Below are 9440 nucleotides of genomic sequence, written 5' to 3'. Positions count from 1 at the left end.
AGGCAGAAAAGGGCGGTTGGGAACAAGAGCTCTTCCCTACCTGCGTTAAAACCAAGCTAAAATTTCTTGAGAAGTAAAACGATAGGAGAAAACATCCACTGCAGGTAACCAACTCTGGAAAGAGACCTGTGGAAGCCAATTTACCAGAACCAAGCCGGTCATTCTATAACAGTAAGTTTATAAGCAAGCAAAACATTCAGCTCATGTCAAATACCAGGGGTCACCAAAGCACTTTCCTCGGTGCCCAAGGACAGCCCACTGCAGCTAGAATTGGCCAATCCTCCTGAGTCCCGTCATTTAAATGAGAAAAAATTTATGGTTGTTTATGTAGGCTTCGTGCCAAGCCTGTTTCTCTGATAAGCTTCTCTGGTGCATTTGTGTCTCACATCCGATTCAGAGTCCTCTGAATACTGGAGACAGCATTCCTTGGATACTTAAAATAAATTAAAAACACAACGTTGGGCTTGGACAGAGGAATGGGAACGTTATTCATGTGGCCCAGGCACTAAGGGCTCTGGGGAGCAGTGCTGGGAAAGTAGTCTTTTTAAAACCTTACATTTGTCCGTGTATTTAATGACATATAATCCTCAAAATGGTCCTCCATAAACTGTAAATATGCATTATTTGAGCAAGTAATTATTTTCAGTAGCATGCTGCAGCAGCTGTAGGGCTTGGCTGCCAGACACTGCAAGTGTTTCCTCCGGCAAATGCATCTATTTGTGATATAACAATATTTATTTAATAGTTTACAAAAAACTTATCACTTCTCCAGTACTCCAACCTCAGGATTTCCAAACAATTTCAAAATATTAGTGAAATCAGTGCAGTATCCCCCATGTGAGGTTGGTGAGAATTATCTCCGCATGGGCAAAGCCAGCCAGGCAAAGCGACCTGCCCAGGATGACAAGGAAGCCTGCAGAAAGTGGAGTAAAACCCCGTCCTCCAACTCACAGGGCTGATTTATCCCTTTTGTCACCAGCAACCTATCGATCCTCTCAGCTAAGATTTTTTACACTGTCATTTGCTGAGATCCTCTGCCAGAAGAAAGCCTGAAAGACAGAATGCCACCCCCTCTCTGTTTATTTTATAAAGGTGAAGACAAACTTTAAAAAAAAAAATCTTTTATTTTGTTTTGTACATGGCAAGATTCTTACAGGAAAAGGCTTTTCTAAACCCGCAAGAAGTAAAAGCATCCTTAAGGTGAAGAGTGGCAGAGGAACCTTTTATCTGTAAAATTAATTTGCAAGACAAAACCCAGGCTGCTTTCTGTTGTGGAACATCAATGAGTTTTCGGGGTCCCCCCTCCCTTGAAATAAACAGTAAACAAGAATTCAAGCTCAATCCTGCCAGTGCACCAGGAAAAGACTCAAGTAATGGTGACCCACTGACCACACTTTGGGTCAGTCCACAGCAGTCACGGTGAGACCCGCAAATCCAAAGGGTAGGAAAGACAGAGATTCAGCCAAACGACAGGAGAGTATCCGGGTGACACATGTCTAGAGGGGAGGCTGAACACATGAGCATGGACACGTTTGGGCACATGGACAGGTTTGTGTGCGAGGGCCAAATTTACTGAGATAGGCACCGGAAAAGAAATGAACAGTTGGCTGTGGGAGGAAGAACTGATTTACTGAGTGCTGAAGGACAAAACTGATCAACTGGCATGTGTGGCAATAGAGTTGATATATTGTTGAAGAAGCGATGATGATCTATATTAAACTAGAAATTATTTCCGAGAGCTGTGGCATTCTGGGGTCTAGTTTTCAGAGGAGTAAAGGATCAAGGACATTACTAAAGCATGGACTAGGCGCTTTACAAAATATATAGGGACAACATATAGCAGAAACTTAAGTCATTAAAATTACAAGAAGCCAACCACATGTATCTCCTTTCATTCATTTTCTTCAATTTTTTCCTTCCACCTGTTTTTCCCTTCGCTTTTTAGGTAATACTTAAAAATTACAGAACTTGGAAATAGGAAACAGGAACATCTGTTGATAATGTCAATGACTTGCCTGCGCTCTGTTCTGGATTATCTGGATTTCTTCCGCTTTGAGAGATGAACTCAACAGCAGCCCAAGGGAATCTTTTCACTTGGAGAAACTGAGATGTGTTCCAAGAAAACATTTTAAATGGGTGGAGGGGAAGGCAAGAAAGAGGAGCGAAAAGAGTAGAAGGGAAAGATGACAAAAAATGCACAGGAGATGTGGGTTTCAAACTAAGACAAACAAGACCTGCAGGTAATAGAAGTTGATAGGGAAACAGGGAAATTTTAGCAAATCTTGTTACACTAAACAATAGGTGGCATTCCAAACACACAAAACTATGCAAGAAAGTGATCAGGTTCTCTGTGGTTTTTACAGAGAAATAAAAAAGGCAGAAACCTTGTCAATGAGAGTATATATTTTTTTTACTTTTTGTGTTTCCAACCCCTGCAAGCATCACAGGTGCTGCCAGTGATTGGTTCCACATTATAAATACAAAAATATTGTGGGAGGAATACATCTACAGTCAATCAATCAACACAGAGAAAAGTTTCCATCATTAGTTGCCGGGCAGCCCCCATCAATTAAAATAACCATCAAAAGCCATGCATTTCATGCTGGAATAATTAATAGCGGAATGCAATTACTACCTTTCACAGAAAGAAGGAGACAGAGACAAACCACTAGCCAGCTATTCATCACATGCCCCCTGATTATCAGACATAGGGAATGGACGTGTTTCCCCTTTCTCCGTTGGCCAGCTGCCTGTCAACCCCAGCCCTCCCTGGGGGTCCACCTCCACATCTACCAACACGACCTGCTAAAGACCTCAGAGAAGAGTGATACTCTGTAGTAAACCCCCCCCAACCAAACAAGAACTTTAAGCATATGCATCTTCCAGCATCTGAGATGTCCCTACAGCAATAAAGCTCAGGACTCGGCCAGTCACATGAGCCACCCTTAAAAAACATGTTCTCTCCTAGAGTTGAACTAACTTCATTTAAAGTAGTCACAGAATTGAAAACCTTCATGACATAACATCTAGTAGTATGGTCTGTAGAGGGGACACAGTCAACGGACTGGTCTATTTATCTGAAGTCAAGCACACAGATGAGTGCCCTGCTGGACTAGAGCTAGCTGGGACAGAGCACAATGCAGAAAAACTACTAAATACCTCCTAAAATACAAAAACCAACTAAATACATTCTAAATAAAGGAGAGTGTCCTGCGTAGTCCCATCTCAAACATTTCTGATTATCCTCTTCCCATCCCATCCTTTTTTGTTTTTCTAAAGCCCGGAATATTATCAGATGAACCACGGATCAAGATAAAGGAAGCATTTTTCTACCAATCGGTACCCGAAGGTACCTGGGCTCTTACACAGGCTGGTATCCAAGTTTGACTTTTAATTACCAGAAGACAAGATTACATTCCTTTGCTGAGACTCATTCACGGTTCAGAGTGTTGCACAAGGTGAACCCAAAGGTCTGAAGCCAGCAGTCATCTCCACCATCCGACTCCTCTTTTTAAAGTGAGCGCCCCCCCTTTCCGTGAATTTTGCATTAATGGGTTCGTCTGGGACTGCAGCTGCAGACATACCTGAAATAGCTTTTAACTATCAGTCTTGATAGGTGTTAAAACAGAAAGCGCGGGGCTAAGCACAGGCTGTAACTTATCCCAAAGACGCAGAATGACTCAGGCAAAATTCTACACTCCTGCAGCAACGCTGAAAGTTACCTCAACTGCACGTCTACACCAACCGCAGTCTCAGCGGCACATCCAGCGAGTCCTTCGGTCCTTCTTCTGAACCAAACTCGCACCTCTCCGTGGTGCTTGGCTTTTCCCGTGACTCACACCTCAAAGTAACTGCCCCACACGCAGCGCGTCGGGACCTACTGCCGGCTCCAGCTACGGCTCGGAAACCACCAAACATTCAGGTGGCCGTGAATTCAGTCCCAGCGCGGGGTCTGAGTCAGGGCTGAGTAACCATCGCAGTTATGCGAGTTGAGGGCACCCAGCTCTCATGCTCCAGGCCAGCGGGGTCGGGGAGGAATGTTCCCACATGCACGGCACTGAATCACCCGCCGGCTCGGCTTCCCCCGAGCACCAGGTATTAGCCAACGGCTCTGGTACGATTACAGACCAAAAATCCCAAAATTCCAGTCTGCTCCAGTCCGACCGTACGTGGTTAGAAAACGGCAGGGAAAAAGCGTGCGAGGACATTAGCGACCCAGCAGACTTTCACTGCACAGCCACGTACCCCTCGCAGCAATACTCATTACCTCCTCTCCCTTCAGTGCTCTTGCTGTGCTCAGAATAGCCACAAAAAGCTGAGGCAGTCGATGAACAGATACCGAACCTGCAACTGAGTCACCTGAAAGTCAGCCCAAGCCACTGAAGAGTTAAAAGCCACTGACGCGCACACACATACTCCTACCACTGTCATTACCAACTCTAACACCAGTGGACACTCGGCGTAGCGCTCGCAGATTTGACACTGAATTTTGTTTTATTCTGCGTGAAAATCACATTCACAGAGAATCTAATTTAAGGCTGCAGGCGGCGTGCAATTTGGCTGCAGTGACGCATGCCAAACATAAATATGCTGCGGGGACAGAACAAATATGAATTGAAAATGAATCTTCCACTGGGAATTTGGGTATTTTAAAAACTCACCAACTGCTGATAAATATACACTGAAGGGACACAGCTCCCTTGACGTCCTGCATCTTACTGCCACCAAGAGCAAACAAAGGTTCAACCCAGGGCAGCAAATACGCAAAAGACCATTTCCAGTGTCACAAGGAACTTCTCCCTACGAGCCGGGACATGAGCAACCTCCTATTAATAGACATCCACAGACAGCAGCACTGAGTGGCCTCAGTCCGGAGGGAGCTGCTCTCTCCAGGACGCAATACGAGCACGTAAAGGCAGGTTGAGCCCACAACCATGAACCAGTTCCCCTCTCACATCAGTTGGAGGGCACGGGATAATTCAGAACTGCTTTTTATACCTTCAGAGTAACCATACCACCTGCTACACCAGTCCCACTCGGGTCTTTTGAACTGGCCGTGCCGCCAGCCCTGGCTGGGATCCTCCTCCTAGGGGCCTGCAGCCATGACCTTGTGGAGTCTGGGCAAAGGCTGGTGCTGAGACAATGCCTTTACGAACCATCCCGTGACATGAGACTGCTGTATGAGACCCCTAGTGCTCCAGTCTGATCAAATGAGACCCCTAGTGCTCCAGTCTGATCAAATGAGACCCCTAGTGCTCCAGTCTGATCAAATGAGACCCCTAGTGCTCCAGTCTGATCAATAGCAACCAGGTAAGAACCCAGCCACATACCTTGAGGATTATACCGTTTGCTTTAGGCTTCTGAGTGATCTTGCAGTGATTTCCTGTGCCTTAAACACCAGTGGCAAAAGTGCAAATTAAAGACGAATGGCATGCTCAAACATTTGCCTTCATGTAAGAGAGCAGAACACGTTCCTGGTTTTCGTGGTGAAATACGTCTCAGCTTTGAGAGTACACAGAGGCTCCAAACCCTCAGCTCTGCAAAGCCCCTTCCCTGCCCATCACCTACACCCTCAGAGTAACGAGTAACAAAGCCATACTCCTCATCGTAAAGATTTATCTTGCTGCAGCTTCCACAGTCATTGCCACTGGATTAAAACGTTCAGCCTGAAAAGATGCTGTAGATGGCATTACGATCTGCAAACTGGAAGCACCCGATAAGTTATCTTCTGTAATGAGTATCAAATAGAGCCCATTAATTCCTGCAAACCGATCACCTGCACTTAGAGCACACAAGCAATCTGGCATTATTGCAATTATTCTTCGAGAAATCCTGTCATGCTCTGAAATACTACCAAGAGGGATTAGATGATGAGCTTTTCAGGCAGACATTTTTCAGCTCTTGTCTTCCGTAAGCAAAATCTGCCACTGAACTCCTGCCAAAACTAAAATTTTACACTTAACAGAAGAGACAGTGTGTGTTGTTGCCTGAATTCATCTCCGTTATTTAAGATTCAGCAAAGCATGCTTACATATGAGTAATATAACATATTTAAGCACATGTCTAAGCGTTTTGCTGAATCAAGGCCTAAAAGGGGTTCTGCTGGTGTTAGGGCTGAGGGAGGATTTGAATCTACATTTAAAAACCATCCTAACAAACTTCAGTTGGTTTCTCCAAGAGATTAGTGATAAAGATCTACATTGAACTATTTGACCCCGAGGAAACCAGATTGCTTTGGCTTATATGTTATCTGAAGAGAATTATCCAACCCCTGAGAAAAGCTGTCTGAGAAGCACCGCTTCTTGCTGAAGGCAACACGGGTTTACACAGAGACGTAACAAAACTTAACTGAAAGAACAAAGTTCTGAGATGCTTAAGTTGCTCAGTTATGGGAGCGAGACTCAACTGTCCAAAGCCCACCGAACACCTTTTCACAGCATTTTATTTTAAAACATAAAATGTGCCTGCTAGTAGGTCATTTACTTTTCCTTTCCATTCTTCTGACCTCAGATCACTGGCAAGATTTCCTTTTATTGAGGACATCCTGTACAACTCTGAATCAATATAGTACTGAGTTTTATCCCAAAGTTGCCAGAACCTAGCAAAACAATGAAGAGATTTCAATTAAGAGGTTTACCCTCCGAGCGTTTTACCAAAACATCTAAAGGAGACAGAAGTCTCCTGTTGACTTACTGTATCTGAAATATTTCCTCCTCTTTCTGCATTGATGTTCTCAAGAACTAACCACCGTCAGCACAGAAGAGCCCTGAGAATCCATCCTTGCATCCTCACGCTTCTACACGAGCGAGGCCGGTGCCTGCAACTGTGGGCTTATTAGAGGTTTTCCTCTTAATTACCAGCAACACAAACCCACCAGCCATGGTGTGATGTACGAGCACTGGGGCAAGCGCTGTACGCTCCCCGGTGCTGCCCTTTTCCACCAGGGCACCCTAACACATGGCACTCAGCGCTGAAACCAAAGTGAAACTCATGGCAGTCCTTAAGAAAGGACTCTGACTCGGGCGGACTTTCCTATGGAAGGTCTCTTCCCACTTCTCTGCACAACTGCACTTGTCTTCGTTGAGCTGAAAACACTCAGTGCCGAGTGGGGAAACGAGGCCCTCGGAGGCTCCATCACTCATTATCACATTTCAGCCTGAGTGGTCTCCAAACCACAACTTCTCCCAAGGGTTTTAAATATTTTTTCTTTTACTTATTAATTGTAGCTGGTTAAATATTTGGCCCTTATCTAAATCACATGTCTTCAGGTACAGAATTTTTCTTCTTTGGTTACTGCCTTCTACTTCTAGGTTCATTATATTTAAAGTAAGATTGATAATTGCTGGAGAAGAGTTTGGATTGTTCTTCGTTATTTGGGGAAAAAAGAGGAAAAAAAGAAAGGCAAGCTTGTGCTCTTTCTCTATGTCAGATTTCCAAGTATACACAGGGACCAGCGCATAGGAACCGCTTTAGGCAGAGAGTACCAATGTTCTTCTCCACTCTCCCATCAAAGGCTCAGGAGGAGCGTTAGTCCGTGTGCTGTGACCTCTCGCCTAATAGAAGTCATTAATGATCACCCGGTTACCTATGTATTGAATCAAAAAGCTTGGCTCAAGCTAAAACACTTTCCAAAGGGACATTTGGTCTTAATTTGAAAACAAAGAAGAACAGAGAATCTGCCACTTCTCTTGCTCTTTCATTCCAGCAGTTAATCATCCTCATTGTAGAAAAACTGTCTTTGATTTCCTATTTGAATTGTGTAATTTCAGCCTCCAGAAACAATCTCTCTTGTGTTTGTCTCTAGGACGTGTGACACCACTTTCTAACGCTGTTTTCTGGTAAAAGTATTTACAAGCTCCAGCCACATGTCCCTCCATCATTTGTGATACTCAAAACACACTGGGCTCTCATGATTAGCTTTTCTCCAGCCTTTAATCATCTATGTCACTCCTTTCGGACCCTCTCCAGTTTTTTCTCATTACAGTGCAGAACTCTCACCTGGATCCCACCAAAGGCCACACTGAAGGCAGAATGAACTCTCTGTTCATGAACGGCAGTACTGTGAGAAGTTTGCGTTTGGTTGCTTGTACAAGATGTCCTGTAAAGCCTTTTCAGCAGCACACTCCAGGACACAGTTCTGATAGATGGGACCCACATGCCTCATTCCCAAGGTCTGGATCTGCTGGCACTGCCCTGAATCACTCCGCTTTTCCTAAGGACTGCACAGCCCCACATAAAGTGGGAAAACAAGGAGTTATTAATGCAACACCCCCTTTCCATCTGTGCTCACCTTGATACTATTTCGGAGCTGAGCTGAGAGGAAAAGCTCTGCGGTTGACTCACGGTTGCATGGAGCTGAACCTGAGCTTCGATCGAGGTTTTTACCTGCACTCAGGCAGTGCTGCCACATTAGCAGCACATCCACCTTTTCAGCACCAAACATAAGTCCCTACACATCCCCTTTCTGATGGGATCGTACCGGAGGTTGCAGAGAGAAGGAAACCCAAGCCCTTCTTGCTTGCGAAACATGCTGGCAGGCAATAGCTGGGCCCACCAGCAGCACAGCGAGCAGCTCAGAAGACAACCTGGAGCACCGTTTCCTCGTGTGTGTGCGTGACTCACGGAAAGCTGTGTGAGTCACAAAATTCCACCAGCACTGCGAGGTGGGGCAAAACTACGCTCCGAACGGACATGTCTCAAGTTGCCCTATAGTAGATGTACACTGGCCACACACACCCCACCAGGACAGTCAGAAAAGCTTGTTGTGCTTTTGAGTAATTAACTTGGGTTTGTATTTGGCTGTTAAAATGCGTTCCTCGGCCCTTATACGTTCTTCTGAGGAACAGAGTGACCTGTGTACAGACCCCTGTGGTAACAAACACGCATCCTGACTACTTTAAAAAAACAAAACCCCCCATCTGCCCTGGAGAGGAAGCTGGAATTCACCCATGCAATTAGGTTAGGTTAATGTTGGCGATGAGTGGATAGATATTATCCGATACCATATTTTGTAATCCTCTGCTAAGCAGGATGCTGTTCACTTTGGGAGCCAACGAAACAGCTACTCATTCACTGTCAGACTTGAGCAAAGTCGAGAGCGATCCCTGAAGGTTTGAGGCGAGTTTATTCCAGAACCTGGTAATGGTCCAGAGTCATTTATAAAGGTCACTAAATTCTACATTCAGGTTGTAGGTTTCTTTAAACCAATATTTATCTGTACAAATCTCAGGAGAAAAGACAACACTTCTCCTTTCACAAGTGAACTTTACAATGGCCTTTTCATTATCAACTTCTTTGGTTCTATGCCAATAATCTTTTACTCTTTTTCTAATCCTTAATTAATCCTTTTTATAAACAATCTATGCTCGGCATATTCTGCTCAGAGTAAATCCTTTGCTGTGTATATGTATTGCAACAAGACCTTCAACATCCAGGCAAAT

At 44.7% G+C, this 9440-nt stretch overlaps 1 protein-coding gene across 1 annotated transcript in view; it reads right to left on the bottom strand.

The window, feature by feature from the left end:
- Positions 1–9440, bottom strand: part of WTIP (Wilms tumor 1 interacting protein) — an 81116-nt gene that overhangs the window by 38543 nt on the left and 33133 nt on the right. The gene's annotated exons all lie outside the window — the stretch shown is intronic.

This window comes from Charadrius vociferus, unplaced genomic scaffold (genome assembly GCF_000708025.1).
Source record: "Charadrius vociferus isolate BGI_N301 unplaced genomic scaffold, ASM70802v2 scaffold553, whole genome shotgun sequence".
In the NCBI taxonomy this organism is placed as follows: Eukaryota; Metazoa; Chordata; class Aves; order Charadriiformes; family Charadriidae; genus Charadrius; species Charadrius vociferus.
Note: the sequence above shows the minus strand (reverse complement) of the source record. Positions and strands in the feature narration are given on the sequence as shown.